General features: G+C 36.8%; 1 long non-coding RNA gene across 1 annotated transcript in view; it reads left to right on the forward strand.

Moving 5' to 3' along the window:
- LOC145989387 (uncharacterized) overlaps positions 1–15,748 on the forward strand; it is a 65,289-nt gene extending 49,541 nt beyond the window's left edge. The window contains exon 3 of the long non-coding RNA XR_014441832.1: positions 14,427–15,748. This is a non-coding gene — a long non-coding RNA (uncharacterized LOC145989387). The remainder of the gene's footprint in view (positions 1–14,426) is intronic.
- Positions 15,749–19,678: the final 3,930 nt, after the last annotated feature.

Below are 19,678 nucleotides of genomic sequence, written 5' to 3' on the forward strand. Positions count from 1 at the left end.
TTAACTGATACAATTAACTAGCCTATGTCTTCTGGGCTGGTGGACTGTTTATATTCTTGACTTTGTTAATTTTTGTTTCTCTTTTTGACAAGATGTCTCGTACAATTACTGATATTCTAAGTGGTTAAATCCTGTTAGATAATTCTGTTTTTTGCTACCTATATCATCAATTGACACACTTGCAAGTTCGTTGAAAATGGCCATGTCTGATCTGTTCGACTGATGCATTTAAGTGCGTCACACGGAACAGTAGCTTATTGATGCATGTCTATGTGTCAATTTTAAAATACCAACGTTTCGGAGGCTGAATCTGCCTCCGTCACTACCCTGAAGACGGAGGCAGATTCAGACTCCGAAACGTTGGTATTTTAAAATTAACACAGTGGTTAAAAGTCAAAAATTAAGAATGAATGAATCACCACTGATCAGCTACAAAGAAGAATGTCTATGTGTATTTTGATACAAAAAAAACCGCATCATTAGCAATTGATCCACTTGAATGTGTTACTGGAGTTAATAAATATTTATTCTTTGTGCCAATTGACACATTTTGGTAATCTGTGTGTCCCAACATAAGCGTTATGCAATTGCTGAAGGTGAAATTTTACCACTCTTTAATACACATTTATAACCAAGGATTGCCAAGATGAGGTTTGGGAGTTTCGTCATACCGCAAAACGCTTCGAAATAATTAAATACAAAAAATTATCTTTGTCTGAGAACTTTTCAAATCGCACTAATTTAAATTGTTAAACTTGTTTGACGGCAGATGGAGATGAGATACGTGTACTACAATAACTTGAATCGGCGATAAGTATAAAAATCGAGAAATCACTAAAAATAATACATTAGCGCTCTTTTTAATTTGTAAATGTAGTTGTTTCCTGATATACAGCGTGTCCACAAAAATATTCCGTGATTATAAAGGACCACAAAATTTCAATTATGTATATTATGAAATTTATATCAATACCATTCGAAAAAATAGCTCAAAGAATTTTAGAGGATGTGTGATTATTGGCGTTAACTACAACAATGGATGGCATAACAATAGAAGAATGAAAAAATGAAAAAAAGGGGAAACAAAAGGAAAAAATCTTTCGATTGTTAATGTGTTATTGTAAATGGAATTATTGTTAGAAGCAAATTGTGTAGAGCTAGCCTGCAGTTAAACATCCCTAAATCCTCCGTGTCCAAAATCCATCTCGATGTTCGGAATTTTCTAAATGAGAAACTTGAAGGAAGATGCATTGGGCGCTCCGGAAACAAAGATGCTGTGTTCTGCAAGTGGCCAACGAGGTCCCCAGACTTGTTGTCCATGACTTCTTCTTATGGTGTCACTCCTCCACTGCTTCAAGATCTGGAAGATCTGAAACGTCGTATCATTGCCGCTATCTTGACCGTCACTGTAGATACGTTGGAACGCGTGTGGCATGAGTGGGAATATCGCCTTGATGTTTGCACCGTGGGACGAGGAGCACACATTCAGTGCCACTGAGGTAGGTAGTTAGGTATTAAAATTTTTGAGTTTCTTCTTCTAATGGCACAAACGTTATATAAATATGAGTACCGAGAGCGATGCTATATGTGTTTATAATCACGGAATTTTTTGTGGACACGCTGTATAAATGCAATTATTGTTGTTCATAGATGAGGAGACAATCAAATAGTATAAAAATGCATTGCTTAGATTTTTCTATTTATTCTGCAGTTGAAAAAATCCTCATAGACATGATTAGTTCCTAGTTAGGAAAATCAAATACATCATTTGATACAATCGTGCGTGCAATGTTTGGCTTCTTCATTTGTCTTCGATCGGAAAATCAGATTGTTGGATTTGATACGTCTTAGTGTACAAGCTCATTACTTTCGAAACATCAACATCTGCTGACTAACAGCAGCGTAGAGAGTAAGCAAGAGAGTTAGCGATAAGTGCTGGGCACCTATCGCTAAAAATCGACGTCATCGACTCAGTTCTAGATTTGAAGCTTCTGGATTTATGACTCGCTTCCAAGCTGCAAATTCACAACCAGAGATGTTACGAAAATAATCTCCCTCTACATACTTAGCTGTATACAAAAAATTATGAATAATGTGTATTAATGTACTAACTTGTCTAGAGAAGATTGTCTTGGTCCTTGAGTACTTTGAAATCAGCCGCCATATATTTCATCGTCTCCTGACAGTGTATATCCGTGCATAATGAAATTAATTTTTACACCTAACTGTTACAGGCCAGCCGTAAACAAACATAAGTACAATTTGCCTGCAATGCAACTATAAATCACATCCATGTAATTTATCATTATAATTTTTCCCCCTCAATTTCCTTGCCCGGCTATGTTCTGTATCTTGTTATGCTAAAAACATTTTTCTTTTACGGAGGAAAATAAACCCGTTGACATATTTCTATCACTTCGTATTTTATGGTCCTTTTGCTTCGACACGCAATGGTCGCCTTCCCCCCGCCTCCTTTCCCGCCCACCACGTCTTTCGGCATGCCATCTGGATTTGTGACTGACTAACACAGAGTGCGTGTGCATTTCCCAGGCATTCACCTCAAGTGCGTTCTCGTGGTTCGACCTTGCCTTACATAGCCGCGACCAAGAATAGAATCGTGACAGAAACTTGGAGAAAGTGTAGGTTTCATTCTTGGCAAAAATTACGCTAGCTTACGCTACTATCATAGTTCTAGTAGATTCTCAATTATTTGGAATGTCCATAAATGTGTGATAAAACAATATCAAATACAAATATAGCGTAATATGTCTGAATTATTGAGAAAAGGCATCCGCCGGATCCCTCAGTCCTACACTTTTCCAGTGTCAGTGGCTACTGCATCCAGGAAATTTTTAATTGTCAACGAAGTTTGTTGGGCCCGGCCCTCCAGGGGGCGCGAAGCCGGGTGTCACCCATGATTAGCGCCGAAACTTTATTTCTAATCACATATGCGTCGCTATTTGCAGTGGCGTCGCGTGCGGTTCGGAAACGAGTGTTCACAATAATGTTTTTGTACTGAATGCAGATTTACTCCTCTCCCTTGTACCTTCATCTTCAATTCCAACAATTTTCTCTCAAATTCACGCTATATTTGAAGTAATACAAGAAGGACCTAGGTGAAATTGTCCCTCTCCCCCTTAAAATCAGCCAGGTTTAGTGAATTCTCGCTAAAGTTTGCAACTATGTAGCACAAACATTTTCGAGTCCCCCTAGACGAGCCTTGCACATGCTGCACTCTGGTGCCGAATAAGAAGTATTTCCTCTTGCATCAGTGTTTGCACAGCGAAGTGAACATCTTCGGAGTAGTGGCCAACAACCCCTTTGCTGTCAGCTCTATGCAACACGCACAGCAATTGTCTTCAACGCCCTCCGTGGAACAGCGTGAGAGTCAGTGTTACCAACTATCTAGAGAAGTTATCAGAAGAGAAAGAAGTCGTGTCAGAGTAAATTGTGTGTAGTATTTTTTGGAATAAATATACGCATGTGTGTGTATATATTTAATGTGTACGTAATTTAAGATATATACACGAGTGTTCATGTGCTCATGTGAACATTATCAGGTGACGCGACTGGCTATTTGTTTGTTTGAGTTTACTTTTAAGTCCACTTTTTGCACAGAAAGGTTATTTGGGATTGAACCTATATTTCAATTTTCTGAACCCAATTTCTAAGTTTTTCACTGCAAGTTCTAGGTTTTTTGATCTTGGGTCTTATACTTCAATTTATCGTAGGCAACACTTTTTCATGTATCAGCTTACGCACTCTACATTGATGGTGATTAAGGAGTAGTCCCCCCACCCACCCCCACACACACATTTTTGGCTCTCGCACTATGGCCTCTTAATGCTAAACCTTGCCTACCAAGAAAAAGTAACGGTCTTGACCCCCACTTTTGGCACCCAATCGTCGCTACTGTGTGTGTATATACCTATTAGATATATCTAAAATAACCACAATTATAATCAGAATAAGGAAAGAAAGTATAAAGTATCTGTCACATTTATTTCTTGCTACATTCTTCACCCAAATTTTGTGAAAAGTATTGGAGGGGATAGAGAACGGTCGAAAAATTATATCCTTGCATGGTATGTGACAGTGGCTAATTTATTCCTGTGTTTACCAGGTTGCATAATGTAGCCGTATTTTGGATGTGTACTGTACATCCATTAAAACGAAGGCATTTACACATTGTGTGTGTGTGTGTGTGTGTGTGTACGCGTATCTCTGCTTCCGAACGTCTACATATGCAGACGCTGACATAAAAATGATGTCGTTAGGACCTCGTAGGAATATTCGAGCCACAGGATGAAGGTAAGAGATAAGAGGAGCCAGTGGAAAGTTTTTGCATAATCTTTCCCGCTTCTGACGCAGAAGCGAAATGCATTTCCCGCAAGCTTGTTTGGAGATAATAAAAAAAGGGGGCAAAAGTTTTCCTCTGTAGTCCTCTTTCTGGTGCTTATCCCCCTTGAAGACGGATAAGCTTTTTCTTGCTTCTTTCTTTTTTTTACTTCCTGCTCATTTCCATTTTATTCGAGAGAGATTTTTCTCTGCTTTTTTTCTTTAGGAGAGACTGTGATACGGAGGAAATCCGCCAAATATGGACTTTGCGTGGGCGGCCAATGATATACGTAGCTGTAGTTTAGAAAGGGAACCTTGTTAATATGAACAGAGAGAGATAAATTTCCACTGCTGCAGGACTACAACTTCTAAACGGGAACAGATAAATTTGGTTTACAGGGTAAAAACGGTCAAATTGAAGTAAGATAATGAAATACGAGGTTCGGTTGAAAAGTTTCTGGCCTGACCCAGAAGGAAGCATTTTTGGTTCATGAAATTTTTGTATGTTAGAGAGTAGTCCTTATATGGATACCCTACGAGGTTACATGTTCTAATATTGAGCCGTTCCTTTTCAGCAGGTGGAATTGTGAGCCAGGATGGAGCCATCTGTGAGGGAGCAGCGCATCGCCGATCGTGCAGTGATTCGGTATCTCTTCCTGAAGGATTGAACGGCCAAACAGATTCATGAGGACATGCAAAACACCTTACAGGACAATGCCCCATCCTATGCAACAGTGAAGTGGTGGGTGAATGAATTGCAACGTGGACGACAGTCCCTCAGTGATGAACCTCGAACCGGGCACCCGCGGAGTGCTTCCACAGACGACAAGATCACAAAAGTGCATGACATGATCATGGCCGATCGCCGACTGACGCAACAAACTATTGCAACACGTCTAGGTATTTCGAAGAAGCGCGTGCATGTCATTATTCGTGATCATTTGGAAATGCGCAAAGTGGCTGCGCATTGGGTTCCACGAGACTTGACATTTGACCTAAAACGCACACGAGTGAAGCTCTCAGCTGCACATTTGCAACGCATGCGCCGTGAAGACTTTCTGAACAGGATTGTGACTCAGGATGAAACATGGTGTCATCATTTCGTATGTATGCTGTTAATGACTGGTTACACACCCAGGACGAAACTTTTTTCCAGTGGGTTAGAGAAACTGGAGCAACGCTGGAAAAAGTGCATTGGAGTAGAAGGGGACTATGTAGGAAGCACATAAAATTTCAGCTCGCTACCACATCTCCTTCCCCATCAGGCCAGAAACTTTCCAGCCAACCCTCGTACAATAATAACAATAATACAATAATAACATTTTCAGGGACCAGTGTGATATTATTGGTAAACAAAATTCTCTCAATATTGCTGACAAAAAGTGAAGCTCTTGATGTTAAGTTACAATTACATTCCTAATTATCAATTCTTTTCTATATGCAAATAATAATGATCAATTGTTGAACCATGAAAATATGTCTTAATTGATTTATTATGAATGAAACCTCTCAGTATTGAATTTAGAAGCACGACGCTGCTGTTATCTCTTAACTGCTGCATGCATTTTTTTGACACAGTGTCAATTCAAAAGGTTACACTTCTAAAACACTTTCCACAAACTATTCTAATTCAACACGGTGGACAAGAATTTTAGAGACATAGAGATAGAAAGAGTGCTAAATATTCGAAAGTAATATTTAAGTCGTACTTTAAAAATTAGAACAATTTGCTTATTTTAATACATTAGAAACGCTTTGAAAGTCCACGAAATATCCCAATGAAAAGGAATTGCACATTTTGACTTATCTTGCTACTTCTTGTAGTTGCCACGTATCTCGAACTACATTTCGGGAGGGGCTCCAACCAAATATCTCTCGTATAATAATAAAAATAAAAATAATAATAATAATAATAATAATAATAGATTATATAATTAATAAGCTGATAGGATTTATATCCTATTAATAATATTATTAAAATAGGTATAAATTAATTATTATTATTATTATTATTACATGAACAGCTAAAAAAGTTTATACAAGACTAGAGATATAAGAGCATGTATTCATTAGCTTATGTCTAGTTAGAATCACTAAAATTTGCATAAAATAGCTGTCCTATCAAAGGTATTAATGTAAAAAATAATAAATAATGAATGGATAATTTATAGAATACCAAAAATGCTGTTACGTCCAGCTGATGATAAGTAAAGTCCTAGATTATTGTTTCTATGCGTATTGTTATTATTAGTGGTATGCATACATTTTTGCAGGCACTGTCAACGCAAATATGTACAATCACAATATAATCCTTACTTTCATGTACGTTTTGCGGAAATAAAGCAGCTTCAGTAAATAAGTATTTCCTTGTATGTAAAATATATAGTATAATTTTGAACCTCATGGTCTTTCTGGAAGGTTGTGGACACCCTGAACCCTACTCAAAATACGTCCTTGGTTTGTAGGTACCTGTCTGTAGTTCATTCCTGCGATAAGCTCTAAATGTAAGGTTTGATTTGAGATTTGCGTATTTGAATGCTAACGGAAGGGTCTCTCAATCTGTCAATCCGTCCGTTGCCCAGGATTGGTGAGGTTTCCCACCAGTAATATACATGAAAAAGGAGGGAATTCCGAACAGAAATTCTATATTATATATATTCATTTTAATAAAAATAACATAATATCAACACAAGCAAACCAGCTTGAAATAGAAAATAGAATAAAAACACGACTATGGGCAAAAATGGTTATGTATTTTTTATACTTGGACTGTCAAAATTTATTGAATTTAAATCGACAGCCTTCTGTGAAATGGGGGTCTCACTCATCGCAAAAAATATGAACACCTTCATTTTCTGACGTCAGAGCGGAATGCCTTCGTTGTTAGGTTAGGTTCATTAGGTTTAATTCTCTTAGCATGAATAATACAAGCCACAGTGAGACCACGAAAAATTGCAGTGTATTTATGCTAAGAGAATTAAACCTAACAATTCTTCTTCTTCTTCTTCTTACTCACCCTATCAACTGTGAGTCGATTTTGGTCAACTTGTTTTAATTTTTTGTCAAAATATATTTAGTTCACTATTCACTTGTTATCCACAGGAAAGAAAGGATGAGGGAAAAATATAGTTTGTCTCGTTCTCTGTCGAAATTTGGACATTGTAAAAAGAGATGTGTGGTATCTTGATTAATCTCCCCACATGTGCAGGCTTGTTTAGATGTTATGTGTAAACGTGCTTGGTCATCATTAGTGCGAACATGTCCCGAACGTAGACGCATAATAAAAGTTATAACTGATATTGGAAAATTATATGAATAGAATGTTCTGCAAGCCATTTGTATGTTTTATCCGTGGATTGAAATTACACTATACACCTTCTTCGTCTTCTTTACTTTTATGGCTCACACCGCGTTTGCAGTTTCTAGCCAAAGTTGCTGAGTTCAGGGTCTATTGTTAATATCTTTGTTCCAAACTGTTGTTGAATATCATTCAATTTATTCGAAACACTAATGTCTTCCTGTTCTTATGGTATAACAGTTTTGTGAGATTATTAATTTAAATTGTAGTGTGAATCATCGTGGTTATTTAAATAGTAAACCTATGTTTTCTAGCGAAACTATAAAGAATCCAAATAACTGCAGTGCGAAGTTCAGATATTAGTGTAGATAAGGATATCGGAAATGGTACCTTTGCATGTTGTAAGTTTTTATATAGAGATTCTCGGTATTGTTGTCTTAAGGGACATTAAAGAAATAAATGATTAAGTATTTGATTAGCTTCTCCGCATTGGCAGGAAGTTGATGGCACAATCTTTAAACGAGCCAAATATTGATTTACTAATACATGACCTGTTCGCATTCATAATATTAAAACAATTACTTCCCGAGGTAGATTCATGTTTCGGTACCAAGGTATATGATTTCTGACTTGAGCAGCCACTTATAGGATGTGGTATTTTGTAGCTCTATCTTGCACCACTCCTCCCACTGTTTTTGTAACTTATACATATTTTACTCTGGGTAAGAGTTATAAGGTAGTCGAAAAGGTGTACACTATACACCACTGTTTCAATTTATTTTGAAATGTGTTCAAAAGGTCCTTCTTTTATACATAACAAGCCTAACCTAACAACGAAGTCATTCCGCACTGACGTAGAAAACGATGGTGTTTATATTCCGTGCGATGAGTGAGAACCCTGTGAACTGTGACAGTGAGTCACAGAAGTAATCTTTAGCATAAGACACATGGAATTATTGTATATTTGCGTAAGAAATAGAATAACAATGTATTGTATGGAGCACATTTATACAGTTTATGAAGCTAATGATAGAATTTATTTTCGCAATATAGACAATCATAAAAAAATATCAGGAAACTGCTGCATTATGAAAAACCAACAGCGTAACATGAGTCTGATAGCAAAATTAGTAAATATTTAATGTTTAAATATTGACTCTGGAATTTTATAATTAATGGATATTGATTGAAAACCGTAAATAACAGAATCTATTTATTACGTATGTTTCAGGAATAATTTATAGGTGATATGGACTACGTTAATATACCAGTTAAAATATAGTAAATTTTTTTAAAAAAATATAAGAAACTCTCTTCTGTTTCTTATAATACTGTATTAGCCTATTGGCTCTGTGATTTACGTGTTTTTTATATTGATAAAAATGCATGAGAACTATGGTTTTTTTCTTAAAAAGTAAGAAAAACAAGATTCCACTCATTATTTTCGGACTATAGTAAAAACCAGTATGATATTTGTACTTTAATTGTTTAGTAATAAATAACAAATAAATATTTGTTATCATTTTTCGACATTGTTATGGATATTATTATTGTTCCTAAATTTGCTGATTTCATTTTATCCGTACATTTTATTGGTTGTTACGTCAATGATGCATTGTTTCAAGCCTAAATTCACCTAAATTCAATATATTTATGGTAATAAACCTAAGAATTTAATTTAAACACTTCTGGAATGATACATGCATAATGAAATTTCGTACACAATCAATCAAAAGAACATATATTTTAATATAAACGTCAAAAAATGTAGTAATTTCTTTTTAGTTCTGAAGCTTATCGTCACCAATATGTGTGTCCATTTCTGTAAACTTTATGGTCATTCTATACGTGGGAGTTCCTTTATTTACGTAGGTATTTCATACGTACGTTGCACACCTAGAGGTTCCACCTTCGACCAGACGCCTTTTACACTACATACGGCTTGAGGAACTGTGGTTAGCACATCGTACAAAGTAGTCTTGCTTTCCTAATTAACATTTCCGTGTCACGGAAGAGACGACGCTTATAAACGTCCGAATACGAGAGGTCGCCAGCTGTTCGACGTTGCAGGTCAGTTCAAAACCTGTAATTTTCTGCTTTTCCAAAAAGGTAGGAGCCAACTCTTGTACAAAGTATTGTATTTACTTAAAATAATATTCTTTCGCAAGGTTGCAGCGACGGTCAGTTTTGAGGACTGAAAATTTGTCCTCTTATTTTTTCATACTCATCCAAGTGCTAGTAGGTCTCATTTGGAATATTTAAAGTAACAGATTTCTTGTTATTGTACAAGCGTATCGTGCTATAAACTAGTTTCTCTTACTCCTGCCATAAAAGTTGATATTGGTGAGGTTTGTGAAATAACTTGCACGAAAAGTAGCGTTTGCGTGTGTATGCACTACTTATGACAATTAGGGCCTTGTCAAATCACCTCCTGCCGGCCCCTGTGGCGGAGTGATTAGCACATCTCGCTGGAACCCCAGGGGTCCAGGGTTCGAATCCTGGCCTGGGCATGGATATTTGTGAGTGTCCATTCATCAATTTCATCATATCATCACTCATCCCATCTTCGCAAAAAAAATAGCCAAAAGTGGCACAAAAAGCGAAGTAAAATAAAGCAAATCAAATTAAATCAAATCACCTACTGGGGGCCTCCACGGTGGCGTAGTAGCAACGTCGTCGCCTTGTTATCAAGGGGTCCCGGGTTCGATACCCGGTGGAGGCCCATAGTGGTTCGGATCCCAGTTTAAACTGTATAGGTCAAGTCCCGAATAGCTTATCTGTGCATAAAATGTACTTATAAAACCACTCAGCTCCAAACGTCTCCAGAAATTCTTGCCTGGACAAAGACTAAATGTGGCTGGACCTACAGTTTAAAATGTGATCCGAACATCCGAACTGTGTTCCCACTGGGAATCAAAAATATCTAATTGTATTCTATTTTTTATTCATAGTTATGAAGGGGGTTTATAGTGGATCCAGATATGCAAAATTGATGTCGCGTAACTGGAACTATTTTTGTAACTAGGTTACATTTATATTTACTTTATTATCCATAACATAATTCGCATAACGAGTTTCAAACATGATTTGCAAGCCGAACTACTTATTTTTTTTTTATCAATGATCATAGTATAATATGAAAATAGGCCTTAGAGGTAAGAAAATTCGAGCAAACCCATTCAATGGATCACGTGAAATATGAAGATAAACATTTTATTTATTTATTATCAACAAAAACTAATTGTAAGGTAAAAATTAATTTAGCTACTAGTTACAATTATTGTTACTTATTTAAAGAAGTGACTAGCTTAGGTTACCGTTACTCAAAAAGTCATCGTTACTTCTAACTGCATTACAAGTAACTCGCTGCCAGACAATCCTATTAAAATGTTGCCAAATTCATCGGTAAATTTATCGATGATTACTGCATCTTAATTTCATAATTCTACAACGTCATTACTGCCCGTATATATAAAGCTAACAATTAGCCACATTGAGTTTTAATAAATGTCTAAATAAAACATTTATTTTCTTCCCTACGCAAAACTCTACCAGATCCTAGTCACGTGTGTTGTGTAAAAATGATATTTCATTCTATTTATTTAAAAATGTTTTGCAGGTTTTAAAAAATCGATTTCCATCAGATCACTTATATATCGAAATAAAATATGTTATTCATATAAACTGCTATTTTGTGTGTTCCCTTCAGTCCTAGAAGAACGAAACCAAATCTAGACGAGAACTAATATCAAGATTCAATTAAGATTTAACCGAGAACGTGAAATCGCACTAACAAAGCTATCGATTTTACCCTTTAGCCAAAACCTCGCCCCCAAAATTTACAAATCCATACGTTACATATGTTTCATTCTGGCACTTAAAGATGGATAAATGCGATTAGAAGTGGCTAAATTTTTTCGCGTAGTCACTGTTGGGGGTTAAATACAATTCAAAGTCAACAAATGTTTCACTTTAACATTTAAAGATTGCTATATACGACTCAAGTGACAATATTTCACATAGGCACGTAAAGAGTTTACATGGGCACTTCGAGGTGGCTACATACGATTGTTACCAACTGACTTTCGGTCATTTGAACTTGCAAAAATGCTATAGATGTGATTAAAGCCTTTGAAATTGGAGCTGCATTAAATCAGGTACATGGTATTTCTGTATCTTTGAAAGAATGGGTTTCTTGATGGCTGGTTGGTATTGGAACTATTCTATAGTCTTCCACACCAAGCCAGTGGTCCCGGATTCGAATCCCGACCTTGGCATGGGTGTTCTTTGTATGTGTCCCTTCACCAATTTCATCACTCATTTCCATCTTCGCGATTAGACAAAAGTGGCAGAAAAGCGAAGTAAAATATCAAGTCAGTCATCTCCCAGACCAAAATATTTTATTTTCGCTTAGCACAAACGCTAAACTGCTTCTGCCCAATATCACCAGTTCTTCAGATAACACCCCAACGGTTACATGTAGGCTAGGAATATTGTAGAAAACTGTATAGAACTAATGATGTGTAGACCTGAGCACGAGTACTATTTAATAACAATTAAAGGTAACATTCTCTGGAGCTGTGATCCATACAGCGTCTGTGGAAGCCGTGCAGAAAAGATGGCCGCTTTAATATATTCAGTGCTTGCGCACATACGCTGGTTACTCCTATATATTGATCGCACGCTCCCCCTCCCTTTATTTCCCTTCAATTCGGAGTCAATGTTGGCAATGAAGGCACAACCCAGGATCATTTCTATTGTACAAATCAATAACAGTCCAAACCCCAAACTGTGAATAATAACTTCCGTCGTATTGACTGTAATTGCTCGCTCCTTGGAGACGAATGGGTTCACCTTCAATATTCTCAGCTGACGGACGCAGTGTAAATTTCTCAAAGAGAAGCGTGTGGGCGGAGCTTTAGGGATCGACATCATATGAGTATGGGAGGGGCGGTGAGGTATGGGTGGCAGATTGACAGTGTCAAAATCAGTGGCGCGCGAACACTCGGGGCTCCGCCTTCTTAGTGGGCAGCGAGATGTGACGTACTTCCGCTTTGCTTTTTTTTTTCTCTCCCTTATTACCATCCCTGTTTGATGAGAAAAACAAAAGGCTTGGAGATTTGGTAATTACAGAGAGGAATGGCTTTGTTGTTAAACATGGCTAGTAACGGTTGAGAGGCATTTTACCGAGACGATACTGCCAACAGTCTCGTACAAACGTCGATCTAGTTACTCTTGCCTCGGATTGGTATCAGAAAATTAATATAAATTTATGAAGTTGCCACGAGAACAAGCGTATTATATGAATGAATACAGAAACTTTTAGTTTCTTTTATTCGAATTTAGTATCCATATGATATGAACAATTTTGTCACTCGTATTCAAGTGTAGGTTAACAATATTTAGCCACTTTTAATAGCATTTCGCCACCTTCAAGTGTCCTTGATAAACAATGAGTTACTGTTAATCGGAATTAACCAGCATTTGGTCACTTTAAATCGAAATATCTATCTGAAAAATGTATGTAGGTCCTTTCATAGCACTTACCGCACCTTTCACTGTCTACGAGTATATGAATCGTTTGATCACTTCTGACTATATTTAACCCGCGAGAAACATTCTGTACATTCAGACAAATTCTGTCTTTTTCCAAAAGAACATCGCAGATATTGAATTACGTTATTTTCTTGTACTTGATGTTAATTTGTTGTGTTTTCTACTGTTTTGCTTCAAAATGTGAGCTTCTGCATTTGTTGCTTTAATTGTGATTTTTCCTGGAACGGTGACCTTTCTGAGCTTTCCGTTCTTTCAGATATCCAAGAGTGGATTTGAAGATGTTTTACTTTAGTTATCATAGTTTAACATTTTTAAAAAACTTAGGACAATATATGCATGTTTTTGTTTTGATACTGAAGGTAGACTGCAGTTCTATGTTTATAGATGGAAAAAACCCAACAAAATATAAAATGTAGTACAGTGTCTATTCTCCATCCACTGCAAAAACGAAGTTTCTGTAAACAAAACCGCGCGACTTCTGAGATAGTGTTGTATCATGTTACACTAACAAAAACCACTGAGGCCAGCAGCTGGTTGCATGTTTTGTATACTATTAATAATAGAGATAAATGGGGGAATTAAATGAACTAGGTTCTCTTTTGTTCGTTCATATGGTTAGTTTTGAATACTCTTTCATGTTTGTTTATTTAGTAACGTGCAACAAGAAATGTCGATCATTGCTTTTGCATATGGTGAACAGTTTACAGATATTTAAGCTCGGAGGTTCTATTGGCAAACTTCGTACCATTCATCATTCCAGCAGATGTTACATGAGCGTTGCAAGTGAAGTGAACTGTTACCATATTTTTTTTTACTGGTAGCATCCAGTCCATTATGCTATCTTTTTCCCAACCCGGGTATCCCCCGAGGCACCCATCTGTTGGTATCGTGAAGGGGTTTGACCAGTCTCTCTCTTGATGACTTAGTATATATATCAATGACACGAAAAAAGTATCTTTAATTGGTGGATTATCTGCAGAGTGTCATCAACAAAGGCAGCTGCTTCCGTAGCCATCATTATCCAATCATTTGCAACAAAATTGCCTCAAATAATCCTCACGGGGCAATTACCAAAGCCGTTATAAAAGAAGGATTTATGTTCTTGCTGAAGATGAGGCATAATGTCTTCGGGCTACAGTATAGTAGCTTGTGTAACTTGCAAACTGCATGTTTCGTGCACATTTTCATGCCAAATAGCATGTTAAAATATAACTTTATGTTTCTACTTTTGCAGGTTGAGAAGAATATGCAGAATTCACACGAAGGAAGATGAAAGAACATGGAGCTCGTGCAAAAAAAAGGAGGAGGGATCATTAATGTTTTAATTACAAGCAACAGTGTTATTTCGTGCAATTGATGCAATAAAATACTGCTGAATTGACATGTGGAAATCTTGACCACAAAACCGAAACGACGTCTTAAATGGTAAAAATGCATCGTTCGTGTGTTGAGCTTGGTGTAGTGGTAACAGAAAACCTACCCATGTAGGCACTAGCATACTCAGGGGGAACTGGGAGCTACAGTCCCTCTCGAAATTTTGAGAAAATTAAAATTTTCAAATGTAATAACGAGAACCAAAGTGAAAATGCAACCCTCCCTTAAAATAATCCTCCGATTACCATTTTTATCTTTGAAGAACTTTTGAAACGAAAGTTGAAAAAAAAGATAATTACGAAATATTTAATCTGTAACCCGCCCCCTCCTAGAACGTAACTTTATAATGCCCACCTTTTAAATTCCTACCTTCTCCGTACGCTAGTGCATGCACGAAAAAAAAAATTGTTAAGAGACGTCATTGCATGAACTCATTTATTCACTCAAATGCCGAAATAGTCTGCTGTACGAGTATACAATATGTGTTTCTCATATCCATAACTAATAAACAAATGCCATATTATTATCTTGTTTGTAAAATAAGGATGAATACACACAACTCCTAAGGCACACATATTACATTCAACGAAATATTTATAACATGTTATAATAAAAATATGTATTCTCAAATTTTCGTGGCAATCAAACGGATATCAAGATAAATGTTTTGCTCAACTATAGCCTGTTCGGCGGTTCTTCACCTGTGGCCCGCAGACTCCCAGGTGGTCTGCGAAGACTTGGAGGAAAATGGGGTCTCAGTTATTAAATGAACCGAATCCGATGATAAATATTTACTACACCTTGGTGAAGGTTAAAACATGATAATATTTTTATCATTTATTATTATTATTATTATTATTATTATTATATATTGCTCATAATACAAAACACCTAAATATAAAATCCACAATTTCAGATGATTCATAAGCAAAGAACAGATCGTCTCAATCTTTGACGTAAACATAAAACAGAGACAGAGAGAGAGAGAGAGAGAGAGACAGTCTAATACCATTAAGATATAAGCATCGTGATAAATTGTATTGTATATATAGTAATTGCAATAAAAGAAAACTGATTATCAACATAACATACATATTATTTGATGTGATTTAGTACTTCCTGTATTTAGCTAAACGAAAGGTTAAGAACCAGTGGATGTAAATTCTGTAGACTGTATTTTGTACACACATGCTAGTAGTGCAACGCAAAATAATTTTTAATCTTACAGCTCAATGTATCTTTTACTGTAAATAAGCATACACTAAGATACGTAGGTTGTTTGGAAATGGATATATGTGATTCTCTTGGTGGCATAGCGTCGATATCAGAGGGATGACGTCCTCCAATAATCCAGAAGAATTTGTTATTGTGTGCATTGTGTATGTAACATCTTGGTACAGTGGGATGCGTAAGTATTACTAGTTCATTGTCACCTGCTTCATTTTGTTTCTATTTTCTATTCTATTGTCTCAAAATATACTGTATGAGCATGGTGATAAACAATTTACCTACTAATATTTATGCATCCCACTCTACATTATGCAATATAGGCTATATATCTAAGTATTTCCAAAGTAACGACACGTATGGTCAGCACAATACACACATCAAAGGAAACTGACACCGAACTCTTCGAGCATCTGAGAATGGCTACAGCAGTCTCGTCGTTGCTTCATGAAAACATGACTGAATACATCAGGATCCCCATATGTTGTTCATATGACAAAGAAGTACGAACAGGTATCAAAGTAATGCACTATAGCCGGGAGCCCGCAGGATTTCTTCTCGAAGGGGGCAGGGTAAGATTTCACATCTTGGCCTTCAGTCATAGAAAACTATACCTTTTTATTATTAGTGTCATTATTGATATTATAATTATTATTACAAATCATAAAATTGAAACTGAATTGAAGTTTCTTTGGCGAAGTGTGTAGAATTCGAGATTTTCACCGCGTTGGAAATTTTCCTCATCTAGTCAGCAAATGGCTATTTTGTTTTTTACTCTAAAATTATAAAATTATCACTTCTCAATCCCGTTCCGACCAAAAATTTTCCATCCCGCATACCCCTTGTTACGGCAGTCAACATTATTGCATGGCACTTAATTGATGTAACTTACAGCCTGTAAAGCACTTAAAAAAATATTTTTAATAAAATATTCCTACAATTTCACCATTCGAATTATATGATTTTTTTCCATTTATCTTAGGAGGGCAAGTGCCCCCTCCCGCCCACCCTGCGAGCGTCCTTGACTATAACTCCACACTCCACAAAATACTGTGTGTAAATATTGCGATAAACATGGTGATGTACACTTTTATGAGTTGCAGTTAAATTCAGAATATCCTGCCGTTAAAATTTAACACTGGATGTTAATTTACAAAAACTGGAAGCAACAGGTTATATATATATATATATATATAGGGTGTCTCATAAGTAATAGCTCAAACTGACACAGGTGAAAGTACACGATAATAGAAGCAAAAAAACCTGAGTAAACATGGGTCGGCAAACGAGCCGTTTTCGAAATAATTGCGAATGTGTGGTTACAAGCCGCCACTAACCTCATTGTTTGTAAACGTCGTGCTAGTTGGTAAAATGCTAATAATGTGTGCGAATGTGTGGTTATAAGCCGTCATTGATTGCATTTTGTAAACACCGAGTGCTTTACTCCTTGCGCGTTCCGAGGTTTGCTCTTTCATTTGGTCCAGACCATTTCCGAGAGCTGGCGTTGTAATCAATCAGGATGGATACAATCAGTACATTATGTACATGCTTGTGACAAATTCCGAAATGAACCGGGGGTTTTCGAAAGCATTTTAACAACTAGGACGACGTTTACAAACAATGAAGTCAGTGGCGACTTGTAATCACACATTCGCGATTATCTCGAAAACGGCTCGTTTGCAGACCAATGTTTGCTGAGACTTTCTTGCTTCTATTATTGTGTACTTTCACCTGTGTCAGTTTGCGCTATTACTTTTGAGACACCCTGTATATAGTATATAGGTATACACACACACATACAAGAGCAGGAGCATTATTTTAGTTTCCTCTCTTTGTTTGAACGCAGCATGGCGTTGGTAATCGTTTGGAATATTAAATACACACATACATCATACAACATTGAGACAGCAACTTTCAAATTAGATATGATTGATATGATTGATTTGGTTAATTTTACTTCGCTTTTCTGCCATGAAGATGAGGATGAGTGATGATATGATGAAATTGATGAAGGGGCACTCACAAAGAACAGCCATGCTCAGGCCAGGATTTGAACCAGGGACTTCTGGCGTCGTAGTGCGCTGTGCTAAACCACTCCACCGCAGAGGGTGACAAATTTAATTTTGAATATTTCATCTTGCATAAAGATATATAATGATTAGACCTATAAATTGCAGTGGTCTGTGCACCATTAATATATTTTCAAAAACTGAATCATTAAAATTAAATTAATTTGGTTAATTGCGTAATAGTAGTTAATACTTTCAAAATGGACACGGTCATTTTTTTTATGATAGTTGAATGGCAGCGAAAATTGACGACCTTATAACGTCATTTCTTGTATTTTTGTTTGTTATTTATCGTCGCTTTTTTACATATTTTGTCAAATCGCGACGTTGAATATGAGTGATGATATGATGGCATTGATGAAGGACAACTCACAAAGAACATCCATGCTTACATTAGGATTTGAACCAGAGAACTTCGGTGTCAAGATTGGGAGTCGATTACTCGACCATCGAGCCAGCAGACTTTCATTTCTGCAGTCAACTTCTTCTTCTTATTATTTTTCTTCTTCTTATTTTTTGTGCTGCAGGAAGAGAGGATTTTGCTCGAGCGCCAAATAGTTCGTACGGGCGACGGTAGATAGCGTACCGAATTGAGAGCTTCTTTGCTCGAGCGAAGAATGTTCGAGCATTTAAAATGTAGTTTAGTTTATCTTACCAATTTCGATTGATTGATTTGCTTTATTTCACTTCGCGTTTTGTGCCATTTTTGGCTAATTTGCGAAGATGGGGATGAGTGATGATATGATTAAATTGATGAATGGACACTCACACACATCCATGCCCAGGCCGGGATTCGAACCCAGGACCCTTGGCGTCGTAGTGCGATGTGCGAACCACCCCGCGCCGGGGGGCTTACCAATTTTTAAAATGAAATAGATAATTATGGGCTGAAACTACGAGCATTCTTCGCTCGAGCAAAGAAGCTCTCAAATATTTACATATGTGGGTCTACGATTGTTACATTTATAAAATGTCTACTCGATTGCCGCTCGGAGATGGGAGACTGTAGCTAGGTCGAGCGAGCGAAAGTGGTATCATGCAGGACTCTAGTAACTACGGCATAGTGCTGTTACTATGCAACATCAATAGCAGGGCACTTGAATATATGAGCTATTAGACAACACAAGATAGTTGGTTATGTATGGCGACAGTTCCTTCATTTTCTGGCGCCCATAAAGTGTGGTAGATTATCACGGAGGCTTTTCATCAAGGCAATATCTTTGACAATGAACTTTCATTCCGAAATGACCAATTAACCATAAGGATTCGAAGTAAAAAAAATAATTATGTTTTGAAAAGTATACAGACTACAACAATGAGTTCCGTGACGTTATTGGTGACGTCAAGATGTTCGTAATTTTGTTGCTTACTAACAATTACGTAATTTTTTGTTGTTTCTGTGCTGGCATGTTTTATCGGTTAGGTATCAGAGAAAATGCAGCCAAAGCTTGGTGTGTGACTCGTTTATAAGAAGATAGATGTAAAAGTGCAGGTCATGCAGTAGGCGAATGCATGTTGGAAAGATAAGGCAATTTTCTTTGAAACTAGTCCGATTAGCGTATTTGTTTAAAGTATCTTTCGAAAGATTCTACTTGTCGCGTACTAAACATGAGGTCCATAATAGTGTACGATAAAACAGTGTGAAGGTTGCTTGACCTTTGGGTGGTAATTACTTCGGTTTTTCTCCAAGGACGTTGATAACGTTTTGGCAACAATTCGACACACTCACATTTTTTTATCACTTTTTAGCCACAATTTGAGTGACATACATGCAATGCAAATTAAGAAATCAAAGAAGCAATTAGAACGTCACAAA

This window comes from Lepisma saccharinum, chromosome 6 (genome assembly GCF_977018435.1).
Source record: "Lepisma saccharinum chromosome 6, izLepSacc3.1, whole genome shotgun sequence".
Taxonomy (NCBI): Eukaryota; Metazoa; Arthropoda; class Insecta; order Zygentoma; family Lepismatidae; genus Lepisma; species Lepisma saccharinum.